This window comes from Marmota flaviventris, chromosome 16 (assembly GCF_047511675.1).
Source record: "Marmota flaviventris isolate mMarFla1 chromosome 16, mMarFla1.hap1, whole genome shotgun sequence".
NCBI lineage: Eukaryota > Metazoa > Chordata > Mammalia > Rodentia > Sciuridae > Marmota > Marmota flaviventris.
Window position 1 is genome coordinate 63094470 of NC_092513.1, and position 15993 is coordinate 63110462.

The following is a 15993-nucleotide window of genomic DNA, read 5'->3' on the forward strand; positions in this document are numbered from 1 at the left end:
ACACTGTTGGCTAGTTGCTGTCTCCTCTTTTCTAGCTGTTTTCTAGCTGTTTTTGTCTTTCATTACTCCTAGGAATGATTTTTTTGGCTTAACTGTTTTTGGTAGGTGTTTAAGATCAAGCTGGTCAAAATTGACTTTGTTTCTATCTATTGTTAAGAGTCAGCCGAGTTCCCATAGGGGTCGCTCATGGGGGAACTTGAGAGCAGCTTCTTAGTTCTGTTAGTGCCATTTGTGCTAGGATGGGTCCAGGTCTTGCTTGTGGCTTCCCTTGGAAGCATCAGGGATGTCTCCCTTCTCTGGTGACCCTCCTATTCACAGCAAATGCACGGATTGGCTTTTCATTCTCCAGTGGTTTCATTAATCTCCCTGATCAGGAGGTTATGTGGCCCAGAGTTGCAAAGCTCTTTAGAGAAGTTCCCTGTTCCCTGGATTCAGACTGACTCAGAGGGCAAGAGCCAAACATTGGTTTTCTTGGCCCTTTTAATTTAACTTTAAATTTTGATTATAAACATCCAGCAAAGTCAGTTTCACTTTAAAATAAGAGTACTGGGCTTTACCTGAAGTCTGGCCTACTTTGGAGTCATTCTTACATGTAGTAAGATGGGAGGCACAGCTTTATCTCAGGTAAGGCGGGGCTCTTCATAAATCTTAAGTGCTGTAGTTCTGAAGCTGATCTTTACTTTTTAAATATCATTTTACAAAGCTAAGTAAATTGTTGCTCAAGTTCACATGAATACTAGGCAATACAATATAATATCACATCTAAAACATGAATTAAAGAAAGGCTGAAAGCTTTTAACCTTTTATAGAAAAGTAGCAAAGTATTTATGTTTTTGCAGTACACAATTAATCACATCTGTTTACCATTTCATGAAAACATAAACAATGTTTAAGTATATGGAATTATACTGTTGTAGGGACGGACAAAGCAAGGCACCTAAGATAGCACCGAAGATAGGGAAACAGTCCTATTTGGTTGCAACCGGATTCAGAGGGCACTGCTTCTGTTGTAATCAATTAATACCCTGAACCCCAAGTTTAGGTAGTTTCAGAATTTTGTACCCAACATGTAAGGGAAGGGGCTCAGAAGTTCATAGTCTGCAGAAGTTCACAAAAAGCAGTTTTTGTTTCTGTTTTTTCCTCTGTTCTGGGCAAGTTAACTTAAGGACACCTGGGAGGGGGAGAACTTTTTCTTTTCTTTCTTTCCTCCCCCTGCCAGCTGTTACCATGGAGCCCAGTTGGTAACTTCCTTATCTTAGAAATGTAGCCATCTCTGTGAAGCCCAGCTCAAGGCCAGGGGCCTTGTTCATATATTTTGTGAAAAACTAGTAAGGGGGTGTCTAGCTTAGGAGTGGTGATTTTTCCAGCCAGTGGCCAAGTAGAACAGGGCAACATGAAAAGACAAAGTTTATCTACACTGAACTCTTTTATAGGGACTTTTTTGCTGAAAGTCCTAAAGTCAGCCATGGTGAAGACTTCTGGAGAAGGTCAGTTAAGACTTTTCTGTGGGCCTGGTAGGGAGGGGGAAGAAAGGAAGGTGGGGCTGAGAGCAGCTCTGGTGGATCTGAGAATGAGGAAGGAGAGATGTAAAAGAATAATGGGAAAGGGTTTTGGGATTTTCCCAGCAAGGAAAACTTGAGCAGTAGAACAGGTAGAGCAGAGGGGAAGTTGGGAGTGAGTATCCCAAAAGGCCTGTGAGGGACTTTAAATTCTTAGTAACCTGTTTTCAGTGATGACAAAGCAACTTTAAAGGTCATTTTCACCAGATCCCTGATACGGGTCTGAGGGCTCTCCTCAGCTGGTTTGAGCTTTGGGTTAGCTGATAAGAGGACCTGGTGGGACCCGGTGTGGGCACTGACAGGAGAAGAGAGGAGTGAGTGGGTGGAGGGGTACCTCAGTACCTGCTATCTCAGCAAGGGGGCAATGGTCTGAGAACCGGTGGAGGTTTGGGTTTTTGATCCAGTAATTGGAGGGGAGAAATCAGGTTGCTGAGGTGAGGGTGACAGCAGAGAGTCTGGAGCAGAAGGCTGAGGGTGAGGATCTATTGGAGAAGCATAGTTCAGGGTGTGAGCGAAGGAGGGAAAAGGCCTCCACATAGGGGGATCTCCTTCCACCCTTTTGAGCACTTGCAGAAGTTAAAAAGGTCACGCAGAATTTGAGGATCTAGAGACTCCTCTGGGGGCCATCGGTTTTGGTTGTCTAATTGGTAATATGGCCAATTCTGTGCACTGAATTTGATGAGGAGTTTGGATTTGATGTCCGGAGTGAGGGACAACCGGTTGAGGTTAGCCAGAAGGCATTTGAGAGGGGAATCAGCGGGGAGGAAAGAAGAGGCTCCCATGATGACTCTTGGCAGGAAGAGAAGAGGTGAATGGCCTGGACTGGAACAGAATTTGGTTGAGTTTCCTTCAGGCGTCCCCGAAAGGAGAGGTCAACCAAAGAGACTCAGGAAAGCCGGGGCCGGGAGGGCAAATGAGTCATCAACCAAGAGCCCAACCATCGAGACCTTAAGGCTGGGAGTCACAGGACACCTGATGTCAGGGTTTTTCCAGGAGGGGAGAAGGGGATAGAGAGAGTCAGGGAGTGCCTATTCTTCTGTCCCTTATAGCTCATCAACTATGAAATGGGCATCCAGAGAGTCCACCGTAATTGTGAAAGTTGTGGTGGGGTGCGTTCTCTCCTCCAAAGTAGGCATCAAGAGCCTTGCTGGACGTTCACAGCCAAGGCCTTTGCATATAGCCATTTGGAGATGGATTCCCAAAGAGGGGTAGGGGGACTCACCGGTTGTCGATCAGAAGTAGTTACCTATTGGAGAGCCGGTGTTGGGTGGAATGTAGCAGCGCTCAAAAAGGTGAACAAGGACGGCGAACCTTGAGAGAGGGGGTCCTCAGAATGAGGAATTTCCCCTCCCGGGTTTAGGCACCAATGAAAGGCCAAGGTTCTTCGTCAGAGATTAAAATGCACACAGGCTTCTAACACATGAGTCTTTGAGTGCAAGGGGTGGAATGTGATAGGTTGGATCTTGAATGTCCCCCAAGGGCCAATGTGTTGAAGGCTTGATCCCCAGCCTGTGGCACTATTGGAGGCAGTGGAAACTTCAGGAGGTATGGCTTACTGAAAGTAAGCTAGGTCATTGGGGGCACTTTGAGGGAGCTATGGAACTCCATCTTCTCTCTCTTTGCTTCGCAGCTTCCATGAGGCGAACAAGCCTCCTCCGTCATGTGCTTCCACCATGATTTACTTTCTCACTGTAGGCCCAAAGCAACTGAGTCAAGCAACTACAGACTGAAATCTCTGCAACTGTGAGCCAAAATAAATCTTGCCTCCTTATGAGTTGACTAACACAGTTTCCTTAGAAACAGACTTTTTGTATGTTAATTTTTTTTATCCTGCAACTTCACTAATTGTTTTCATTAATTCCAATTTTTAAAATATTTAGTATTTTTTATATCTAAGATGTCATCTGCAAAAAGAGATAATTTTACTTCTTCCTTTTCAATTTTGATGCTTTTTATTTCCTTATCTTGCCTAATTGCTGACTTTTATTAAGATATTAACTACAAATGGTAAGAGTGGGCATGCTTGCTTTGTTCTTTTTTTTTTTCCAGTTTCCAAAATTTTATTATCAATTATGTCAGTAGTTTGCTTACTATTATTAAACTAATTTTTTTTAAAAAAGCCCAGACAGAGCTGAGCAATTTACCAGCACCATCATCAAGCAAACTGCAAATCTATCCTTGTCACAGAGCAAGAGGATACTTAAGATCAACCCAAGAACATCTTTAAGTATCCACAGGATCTGAGCTTGCTGTGCACTGCTGCAGCCCCTGCACAGGGTGTAAGTGGTTTTCATCCTTAAAAAGCTTCTGTACACAGAGATGGCTATTGTACCCTGAACAGTGTCTTGCTGAGGGGCAATCACCACCTGGCTAATAAAGACTCTCCAATTTGGATAAAATTCAGTCTCAGAGCTTTCTGGAGGATCTGACGTTTCTCTGGCAAGGAGGGAAGGGATTGTCACTTTCCCTTTAGGAGGTTCTTCCTTCACCTGTCTTCCTGGTCTCTTCATATCTTGAATTCTGGGAGTGTACTTTGATTTCCAGCATTGCCATACCAGAGCAGGGATCTCCTGAGGCCACACCTCCACTCTCCTCCCTTGACTCATACCTGCCCTTTGCCAAGCTTGGGCTGGGCTTGAGGCTGCCTCTTGCAATTCCCGTGATAATCCTCCCATTCTGGGTTCTTCCCAAAAGACTATAAGTGTAAGACTGAGAAAGCAGGCAGTCCTCCAGTGTAGTTGGAAGGACCACTGAGGGCTCATAGCTGCCACCCAGTGGGGTTCCTTTCCAGGCCTTCTGCATCTCTGCAGGTGAGGGATCAGGGAGGAAACTCTGCAGGGAGGGAACTGACATTTTTTAATCACCTTTTCTCCTAGACCTTTCCAAGGAACTCTTTCTGGGAAACTGGAAACCTTCGCAATGGAGTTGGCCCTGGAGTCACAAGAGACTAAGGGAAAGTTCAATTATGGAAGGGGCAAAGGTGGTCTCTTATCAGACTTGTGATTCATGGGATCAAGGACCTAGAGGTGTGGACTCAACCTGTGTCTCACTTGAGACCTTATAATATTTGTTTCTAGCATCAGGTGAGTTCCCAGACTAAGGAAGGAAAGATTCTGGGAGGTCTTCACTGGAGATTGCTGATCCTTGGAGAATGCTAGATTGCTGCTGGGATAGAGGGGTTGTTTGTTTGTTTTTGTGGGTGTTGGACTTTGGAAAAGCATAGTTGGCAGTAAGCCAGGAGCCAGAAACATAAGTGAGATTATGCCCTTATTGATATCAACCAACTTTATGCTCAGATGGTCTTGCAGGATTTTTTTTCAGTAGTTTCTTGGTTGAGCCTATAGATATGTCACTTTCTGAGTCACACTTCCATTGTCCTCTTCAAGTCATTTTCTGAATTCTCCTTTTCATTTCCCCAGAACCTTTACTGAGGTGCTTCTTGAATTCCAGGGTAGATCTTCCACATTGCTCTCTAGGTCTTACTCTGGGTCCCTAGGGAGTCTTTCAGAGCAGCAGGACCTCACTTTCTGCACAGCTTTGCTACTTTCACAAGCAAGTTCAGAGGACTGGGTGGCCAGGAAGGGGCCATGCTTATCTTTTGCCTGGCACCCACAACACTTCCTTGAGAATTTTCCCTGAGGCTCTGTCAAGACCTGGGATGCATGAAATTTGCAGGGGGGGGGGGCAGACTGCTCTTCATTCATAATGAACCTCTCTAGACTTGTTGCTCTGCTTGCTCCTGGAGCTTGGTGCTGTTAGAATCCCCAGGAAGGATGGAGGCAGACTTGAGGGTCAAGAGAGGGGTGATTGCCCTGGTGATGGTTAGAGTGGATTGGTTATTGGCTTCCTGAGCTTTTTGGAACAAAGAGGGTAAAACCTTCCTGTGTTTCTGTTGCTTCTGTAAGGGGTTCCACATGCTGATTTTTAGCTGGGATGAGAGGCATACCTCCTCCTGGGATATAGGGCAAATTTTTCTATGGGTCCTCTTCTAGGGTGGAGAAAAAGGTGGTAGGTTTGGGAAAGAGGATGTGAGGTCTGTGTGGTTCTGGACCTGAGCCATAGATGGGGGCAGTGTTTGTGTTAAAAAATGAGATTGGGCCACATAGTTGGGCAAGATCTGGTCCTTAGAAAGTTGTGGAGATTTTTGAGCCTGGGATTTAACTGGGAAAGAATCAGAGACTTTGTTAAATGTGACAGCTTTACATTGTGCAGAGGAAGACCTCATAGAGATCCAAGCAGTAGACACCAGGGACTCACTGTGCAGAGAGGGCAGGCCCCAGAACAACTGACTGCATTTGTGCTCTGAAGGTCCCCCAAGGCCTTGTGGTAAGAGAAATGCTGAAAGAACTAGGAAGCTGCTCTTGTTTCCCTTTTGTGTTCCAGAAGGGTTGTGCAGTGGTGTCTCTCTTTCCCCTCAGTGACTTCAACATTTTTCCCAGAGAATCCATGTTTGGGGTCATTGATTTGAAAGAGGACCCTTTCTTAGCATTTTTCCTTTCACATTTTTGATTCTACTCTTCTGGTAATTAGCATCTCCAGCAGTTTCTGGATGTGAGGGTTGATCAAAGAGAGGTCCCCAGCCTCTACTTACTGGTGTGTGAGGTCTCCCCAGAGTGTGGAGTCTGGTCTATTTTATAAAAAAATATGATAAACTATTTTGAACTATAGTCTCTTCACTGTGCTGTAAAGTACTAAAACTTATTACTTTATCTATTTTGGTACCCATTAACAAATAACTTTTTGTTTTTGGCACCAAAAATTGAACCCCAGGGGAGCTTAACCACTGACCCACATCCCCAGCACCTTTCATTTATTTATTTATTTATTTTTGTTTTGTTTTTTAATTTTGAGACAGGTTCTAGTTAAGTTGCTTTAGACCTCACTAAATTGCTGAGGCTGGCTTTTAACTTGCAATTCTCCTGTCTCAGCCTCCCAATCTGTTGGGATTAAACATGAGTGGCACTACACCTGATGACAATTAGCTTAAAAAAAATCTAAGTATAGTCAGGAAAAAAAGTACCCAGAGTTAAATATTTTAAACCTATTTGTACAATTATGCCAACTTAATTTTGATGCATTGCTTGATATTTTACAAAGTGTAGGATTCACTTTGGAACCTGGGGACATGCAATTGCCTAATCAGGCCAGATTTTAAGATGTGAACTTGGCATGCAATTTTAAAGAACTCAAGTGAGAGCTACCTCTTACTTTTAGCATTTCCTTTTAGGAAAATGTTGTAGTTTGCATCTGGAATGTCCCCCAAAGACTTATGTGTTGGATACTTGGTCCCAGTTGGTGGCACTATTTGGAAGGTGGTAGAGACTTTAGGAGGTTGGGCCCCTTTGGAGATGGGTCACTGGTGCCTTTGAAGTATTATTTTGTCCCTGATTCTCCCCCTACCCCCATTTCCTGGCTATGAGATGAAGAGCTTTATTCTTCCATACCTTCTGGCTCACTAGAGGCCCAGAAACAATGGAGCCCTGTGACTATGGATGAAAATCTCTGAAATCATTAGCCAAAATATTTCTTCCTCTAAGTTTTTCTCAGGTATTTTATACATCCACACAAAGCTGCATAATTCAGAAAAGAGAAATGTTTGACATTTCAGATTATTGGCTGATGTGTGAGTGCAGAAATGTGAATTTCTGCATGTAGAGTAAAATTGATTTAAGCAACCATTTAGTAATATTTATGTACTATACCTAGTTAGGAAAAAAGATGGAGACTACAATAATTTTAATTCTTGAAATACTTTTAAAAGACATTCTTTCCCTGAATTTTAATGGCAGACTTTTTTTTTCTACAATACTCACATGATTCTGATAAAAACAAATGGAAGTGCTCATTAAATATTAGAGTAGATGTTGTCAGGTAAAGTTATAGGTACTGAAGCTTAAATGGGAAAGGTACAGCATAAAAGAGTCCAAAAACAAACAAGCAAACTAGTTTGGAGCAAAGTTCACATATCCAGAATAAATCTATTTATTTTACATCTTTTCAGGCTCCCAAACATCACTAAGCAGAGGGTTTTTGTAAACAAAGCAACAGAATTATCTCAAAGTAATGTGCTATAATTGTACACTATGGAAGTAGAATTATAATTTGGATATATTAGAGTTTGGATCTAGAATGTCCTACAAAAGTCCATGAAGTTCCCAGGGTAGTGCTCTTTGGAGCTCACATAACCTGTAAGGGAATGGGGCCTAGGTGAAATCTTTAGGTTATTAGGGGTGTCCTCTTAGAGGGGATTTTAAGACACCATTTTCTGCCTCTCTCTCTTTTTCTTCCTGGCTTTGAGACTAGTAGTTTTGCATGGCCATGCCCTCCTTCCACTATAAGTTGCCCACCACCAGAAAGCTAAAAATAGGTGTGATCAATCATGGACTTCAAAATTGTGAGGTAGAATACACCTTTTCTCTTTATTAGTTGATTATGTCAGGTATTTATTATAGTGATGGAAAATTGACAAACACCCTAAGGCACCAGTATTCTTAGGAGATCCATTAATGTGCTAATGTGCTAAAAGCTTTGTAGTCTTGACGCAACACCAGAATACAGAATTCATCAGGGGGCTCTCAAAGTGTGAGAGTTGGGACTGCACTTTGAATTCTGTCAATTGGATATCCATGCCCATGACCCTCTACCTCACCATTCTCCTTTCTTTTCGCTAATAAGTCTCCCTGGGACTTTCATGTCTTTTTTCACCCCTAGATTTCACATCAGAAAAATTGTATAATACTTGTTTTTCTGTGAATAGCTTATTTTGCTTAATATTATGATCTCCATTCCGTTTATTTTTCTATAAGTGACATTATTTTATTGTTATTTATGGCTGTATAATACTCCACTCTGTGTGTGTGTGTGTGTGTGTGTGTGTGTGTGTGATTTTCTTTATCTATTCATCCATAGACAGATATATCTGGTCTGATTCCATAACATGTCTATTTTGAATTGTGATGCAATTCACAAGTAACAATAAACTATGGGATAGTATGCTTACTTTAATTCTTTTTTAAAAATATTTAATTGATTTTATTTTTTAAATACATGACAGTGGAATGCATTACAATTCTTTTTTTTTAAGAGAGAGAGAGAGAAAGAGAGAAAGAAAGAATTTTTTTAATATTTATTTTTTAGTTCTCGGAGGATACAACATCTTTGTTGGTATGTGGTGCTGAGGATAGAACCCGGGCCACACGCATGCCAGGCGAGCACGCTACCACTTGAGCCACATCCCCAGCCCCATTACAATTCTTATTACACATATAGAGCACAATTTTGCATATCTCTGTTTGTATATAAAGTATGTTCACACCAGTTCGTGTCTTCATGCATGTACTTTGGATAATGATGTCTATCACAGTCCTCCATCGTTGCTAACCCCCTGCCCCCTCCCTTCCCCTCCTACCCCTCTGCCCTATCTAGAGTTGTCAATTCCTCCCATGCTCCTCCTCCCTACCCCACTATGGGTCAGCCTCCTTATATCAGAGAAAATATTCACCATTTGTGTTTTGGGTATTGGCTAACTTCACTTAGCATTATTTTCTCCAATGCCATCCATTAACTAGCAATTTCCATGATTTTATTCTCTTATTGCTGAGTAATATTCCATTGTGTATATATGCCATATTTTTTTAATCCATTCATTTATTGAGGGGCATCTAGGTTGGTTCCAAATTTTAGTTATTGTGAATTGTGCTGCTATAAACATTGCTGGTGGGAATGCAAATTGGTGCAGCCAATATGGAAAGCAGTATGGAGATTCCTTGGAAAACTGGGAATGGAACTACCTTTTGACCCAGCTATCCCTCTCCTTGGTCTATACCCAAAGGACTTAAAAACAGCTGATTTTAATTCTTTCAAGGAATTATATAGCTGGATCATAAGTAGTATTATATTTAATATCCTAAGGAACCTCTGTCCTGATTTCCATATGGCTGTACTAATTTATATTCTCACCAACAGTGTGTGGGTGTTCCACTTCCCTCATATCCTCACCAGCCATCATTTTTGTTGTTGTTGTTGTTTGTTTTCTTGATGATTGCTATTCTTTTTTGCTGTTTTTTTTTAAATAAGTGACAGTGGAATGCATTACAATTCTTATTACACATATAGAGCACAATTTTTCATATCTCTGGTTGTATAATAGTATATTCACACCAATTCGTGTCTTCATACTTGTACTTTGGATAATGATGATTGCTATTCTGACAGGGTGAGATGGAATCTTGATGTAGTTGTGATTTGCATTTCCCTGATGGCTAAATATGTTGAACATTTTTTTGTACAATTATTGTTAATTTGTGCTTCTTTTGAGAAGTTTCTGTTCAGTTTATTTGCCCATTTATTGATTGGTTGTGTGATTTTTCTGTTAAGTTTCTTGAGTTTTATATGTATATATTTGGGGTATTCATTCTCTGTTCAAGAGTGGCTGGCAAAGATTTTTCCCTTTTCTATATTCTGTCTGTGTAAACTGCTTCCTTGGCTGTGCAGAAGCTCTTTAAACTGATGCAGTCTCATTTGTTGATTCTTGCTAGTATTTTCTGAGAGAAGACTAGAATTCTATTCAGGATGTCATTGTGTGTTCCAATGTCTTGGAGTGTTTCCCTGTGTTTTCTTCTAGTCGTTTGAAAGTTTCATGTATTCTGTTAAGGTCTTTGATTCATTTTGAGTTGACATAGGTGAGAAATAGGGATCTAGTTGCAGTCTTCTACAGGTGGATGTTTAGTTTTCCCAGAATTGTTTGTTAAAGGGACTGTCTTTTCTCCAGCACTTGCTTTTATCACCTTTGTCAAGAATCAGATGGCTGGGTTGTATGGATTGGTTTCTGTGCCATCTATTCCATCTATTTGTCTACATGTCTGCTTTTATGCTAGGACCATGGTATTTTTGTTACTATGACTCTGTGGGATATTTTTTTTCCTGTGGGATATTTTTAAATTGAATATTGTGAAGTTTACAGCATTGCTGTTTGCTCAGGATTGTTGTTGCTATTCGGGGTCTTTTGTTCTTTGCAGATTTTCTTTTGTAGTTCTATAAAGAATGTTGTTGTTTGATGGTGCTTTCATGAAATCTCACTCATGAATTATTAATAAGAATGATAGAAAGTTCAATTTATAAAAGGATGAAGAGAGATGCACTAGTCAGGCATACTGGCTGTTCCCCACCATGACCTCCTGGCTCCAGCAGTGTATTCCCTCCCTGCTCCCCTCACTGGGCCTCAGGGCTCTGCACCTCTCCAAGTTTGGGGCCATTGTGCCCTCTTCAGCCACTGGCTGGCCACCAGCAGATGTCCTAAGTTTGCTGCTGGCCAGGTATGAGTCCTGGCACAGGGGCTACTCCAGAAAGTTGGGGCAAGGCAGGCAGGGTATGAGCCAACACCATGGCCCTGCTAGGCTGCTGGATTGGTGAGGTCCAGTGGTTCATGTTGATATTACTCTTCATTATGGCCCTGGTCATGGGGGGCCTCTACCTGATGCAGTGGGTGCTGGCCAGGGTGTGACCTGCTGCCACAACAGTGGGCAGAGCCCAAAGAGGAGCAGTGCCTGGAGTCAGATGTGCTGCTTTCTTAGATCCTGACTCTGAACAGCTGAAGAAAAAGGTGGTAGGCAGCCTGGATGGTCGCCTTGAAACATGAGGTCAAAAGGAGAAGGGACCCCCTGCAGCTCTCCTTTCAGCAGGATCAGTGGCCACAACTCCAGGAACTGGTAGTTGGAGAAGTCTCCAGCATGGTACAGTCAGCCCAGGAGAAGGTGGTGACGTGTCACATGGTAGGCAAGAACCATCAGTTCCTGGTCAGTGCAGCATCCTCAGCAGTGGGCTCAGACATCAGATGTATGACATGCAGCTCTTCCTGGAGCTATGCATGAACTAAAAGAAAGAAGACATCAGATTAGGTGGTCCTGCATCCATGTACCAGAAGTGACCATCCAGATCCAGCCTAAAGCACCAGGAGAAGGCCAGGTAGGTGAGACAAATGCAATAATTGAAACCCTCAAGGATATTTTGAAGAACCTGGTGAGTTCTGCCTCTCTGTCAGTGGTTCTGAGCACCAAGCTGATACATGTAAAAGAAGCTCAGAATCCATAGCACATTTCATGTACTATTCAGGAATCCTGTCCTCCTAAACCTCCAAGGGCTCATGAACTAAAACCACTGGTGAAGAATATCAGGGCCTCACTGCAAAATGATCCTGGTGCTTCAGGTACTATTAACCCTGTGTGCATTGCCCAGCTGAATGATCCTATCCAGAGGTTTACCAGCACCCTAGCCAAGACTCTACTCACCTCATTGGAAGGAAGAATTCACTTTTGAGCTGAACACCAAGTACAGGGAGTTACACCTGCAGATTGCAGAGGACTGGTGGTCCTCAGAGGTCTGCTGGCCATGACCACTATCCCTCTGGACCTATTCAAGAAGCAGTCTTCCAGGCTGCAGAACTGTTTTACTGGCCCACCCTCATCAGCTTGGGGCTGGGATCAGTTGCTGAAGAGTTTCCTTACATAGAACCCAGTGACTTCAAATCCTGTCAAACCCCTCCCCCTGTTGCTGCTGCCAAGATAGAAAAGGACCACACTATGATTCCGTGTGGGACTGTGGTCACTAATGTCACTGCCATGAAGACCAAGCCTCACTATAATATGGGGAGCCTGTCCCAGCTGAGCTCTGAGTCTCTGCTGAAGATGTCCATCAGGTGAAGGTCATCAAGAAGGACATCTCCATTGAGGCTATCTTGTGTCATGGTGCGCCTGTCAGCAAGATGTTTTCTTCTTCAGATACAGACCTGCTGGTGTTGAACAGCATCAATCAGATCACTAAAGTTGCCATCCAGCAGCTCACTGAATCTTCAAAGCTGAAACTCAAGTCTCTACAGAAAAAGAGCACTAACATCATTTTGGGGATCTCTAAGATCTCATATCATGCCCTACACTCAGGCAGACGAATGCCAGCCACAGGCTTGGAAGTGATTGTTTCAAGATTACAGAAAGCAACTGTACAGGTATGTCCAGGATCCTGCGTGTCTAGGAGTTTTCCTCTGTTTTGCATTAGATAACTGCCAGTTTGTTAAGTGTTGGTTTTATTTATTAGTACATAAAAATTACACAGAATAGTGGTTTCATTGTGGTATGTTTGTATATGCACATTATGATTTCATAAATTTAAATCCTCAGTACCCCCTTTTCCCTCCTTCCTTCTCCTCCCCTCATTTCCTTCCTCTTCCTTATTGTTCTCCTTTCTATTTTCATGAGTTCTCTTTTTTTTTCTTACTAAATTCCACATTTGAGAGAAAACATGATTCTTGACTTTCTGAGTCTACTTTACTTTTGTCTAACACAGTGCTCTCCCATTCCATCCATTTTCCTGCAAATGACATAATTTTATAATTCTTTATGGCTGAATAAAACTTCATTATGTCTATATTTCACATTTTCTTTATCTATATCAGTCATCTACTGACTGATACCTAGGCTGGTTACTAACTTGGTAATTCATACAATAATTCACAGTTCACAATAGTGAGTAATGCTGCTACAAGCATGATCAGGCCTGGATCACTATAATATGCTGACCTTAATTCTTTTGGATAAATACTGAGGAGTAAATGGTATAGCTGGATGATATGATGATTCCCTTCCTAATCTTGGGGGGAATCTCCATAATGATTCCCATAGTGGCTATACTAATTTACATTCCTACAAACTGTGTATGAGAGTTCTTTCCTCCTCCCATTCTGCTAGCATTTATTGTTATTTTTATTTTTGATGGCTGTCTTTCCAAATGGAGTGAAATGAAATCTCAGTGTAGTTTTAATTTCCATTTCCCCGATGACTATGGTTGTCTCAAGGCAACTATATTTTTTAAATGTATTTCATAAATATATATTTTTAATTTTTTATAAATACACAAAACACATTTTTAAATATAATTTTTGACATTTTTTACTTTTTTGAGAAATGTCCGTTTATCTTTTTTTGCCCACTTATTAAAATGGGTGTTTTGATATTGAGTTTTTTTAGTTCTTTGTATATTAGAGATATTAATCTTTTGCCAGAAGAATAACTGGCAAAGATTTTCTCCCTTTCTGTAGATTCTGTCCTTGTGCAATGAATTGTTTCCTTTGCTGTAAAGACATGTTTTCGTTTGATGCCATCTAAATTATTGCTCTTATTTACTGAGTTGTAGAAATCCTGTTAAGGGATTCATTGCCTATACCTGTATGTTGTAGCTTTTCCTTTTTACTCTTCTATCAGTTGCACTTTCTAGTCTTTGGTCCAATTGAGTTGACTTGTGTACAGAGAGAGAGAGGTATGTATTTTCAATCTTATGAATATCCAGTTTTCCCAGCATCACTTGTTAAGGAGGCTGTCTTGTCTCCAGTGTAACTTTTTTGGCACATTTGTCAACCAGATTTCTGTAGTTGTGTGGGTTTGTTTCTGTGTCTTCTATTCTGTTCCATTGGTCTGTGTGTCTCTATGCCAGTACCAAAGTGATTACTATGACTGTGTAGTATAATTAAAAGTCAGGCATTGTGATACCTCCAGCTTTAATCTTTTTGCTCAGATTTTCTATGACTATCCAGGTCTTTTGTTCTTCTGGATAAATATAAGGATTTTTTTTTCTGGTTTTGAAAAGAATATCATTGGTATTTCTATTGCACTTGCATTGGATCTGCAGATTGATTTTGGTAATATGGCCCTTTTAACAACATTAAATCTCCCTAACCATGAACATGGGAGGTCTTTCTATCTTTTGGTGTCTTCTTCAGCTGGATTTTTTTTTCATTTTTTTTTTTGGTAAATTTTCCTTATAGAAGTTTTTAACCTTTTTTGGTTAAATTTGTTGCTAACTATTTTATGTTCTTGGAAGCTATCATTAATGAAAAATTTTCCCTGATTTCTTTTTCAGCAGATCCATCACTACTGAATAGAAAAATGATTGATTTCTATATGTTGATTTTGTATCCTGTTACTTTTCTGAGTTTGTTTATCAGCTTTAGAAGTTTCCTGGTGGAGCTTTTCAGATCTTCTAAGTTTAGGATAATATCATTGCAGACAGGGGTAATTTGACTTTCTTCTTTTCTATCTGAACCACTTTTATTTCCCTTTCTTGCCTAATTGCTGGGGCTAAAGTTTCATGAACTATATTGAATAGGAGTGGTGAGAGTGGACATCCTTGTCTTGTTCCTGATTTTAGAAGAAATCCTTTCAGGTTTTTCCTATTCAGTGCAGTGTTGACATTGTGTTTGTCATATATGGCCTTGACATGGTAAGGACTATCACCAGTGTGGCCAGGAACACCAGCAGTGTCAGCCCAACATTGTGCACATCTTGAGCGGTGGATGGTCGCCTCAAGTTGGCTGGCACGGTGACTTCAGCATTGATTGCCAGGTGCTGCAGGGCACTGCTACCACCTCATCTCTCTGGAGAGCCCAGGACCATGGCACCTGGAGACCCTGGTGGCAGCAATGCCCTTCCATGGTGGACACAGCATATCTGAGGAGAGGGGGTGAGCACTGGAACACATGGCAGCCACAAGGCCCTGGATGCCATTGCTGGCGTATACCCTGGCCTCTAGGGACGCCAGATGTCAATGTCTCCTGGAGGCTGCTGCAGTGGCTTCTTGGGCTCCCAGTATGTTATATTTCTATTCTTGTTTGAGTCAGAATTTTTTAGTTTCTTCTCAGAATCCTTTGTTGACCAAATCATCATTAAAATGTGTATTGTTCAATCTCCATGTCTTTGTATAGTTTCTGTGGTTTTTCTACTTGCTGTTAATTTTTAATGTCATTCTATTATCATTGGAATCAGATACATGGAAATATTTCAATATTTTCATATCTGCTAACACTTGCTTTATTGCCTAAAATATGATCTATTTTGGTGAAAACTGAAAAGAGAGTGTATTAAGCAGTTGTTAGATGAAATATTCTGTAATATCTTTTAAATCCATTTGGTTTACACTATGATATAATTCTGTAGTATCTTTGTTAACTTTGTGTCTGGACGACCTATCTATTAGTGAGAGAGATACATTGGAATCACCTGGTATTATTATATTGGGGCCTATATGAACCTTTATGTTGCATAGTGTTTTATGTTATTAGGTGTGCACATCTTGGGCAGGCCAGCATGGTGGCTTCAATGGTGGTTTCCAGGTCCCGCAGAGCACTGATACCCTCTCATCTCTCTGAGGAGCCCAGGACCATGGCATGATTTTTTTCCTTTACTAGTATGTGGTGACCTTCTTTTTCTCCTCTATTTTTTTGCTTGAAATGTGCACTGTTGGGTATGAATAGATATTCCTTCTTGTTTTCAGGTGTCATTTACATGAAATGTCATTTTTCATTCTTTTTCTTTTAGCCTGTGAATATCCTTGACCGTAAATGTGTTTCTTGCAGGCAACAGTAATTGGGACTTGTTTTTTTAGTCCAGTC

At 41.3% G+C, this 15993-nt stretch overlaps 1 pseudogene; it reads left to right on the forward strand.

Moving 5' to 3' along the window:
* Positions 1-11420: 11420 nt before the first annotated feature.
* LOC114106275 (C2 domain-containing protein 2-like) lies at positions 11421-15731 on the forward strand (annotated as a pseudogene).
* Positions 15732-15993: the final 262 nt, after the last annotated feature.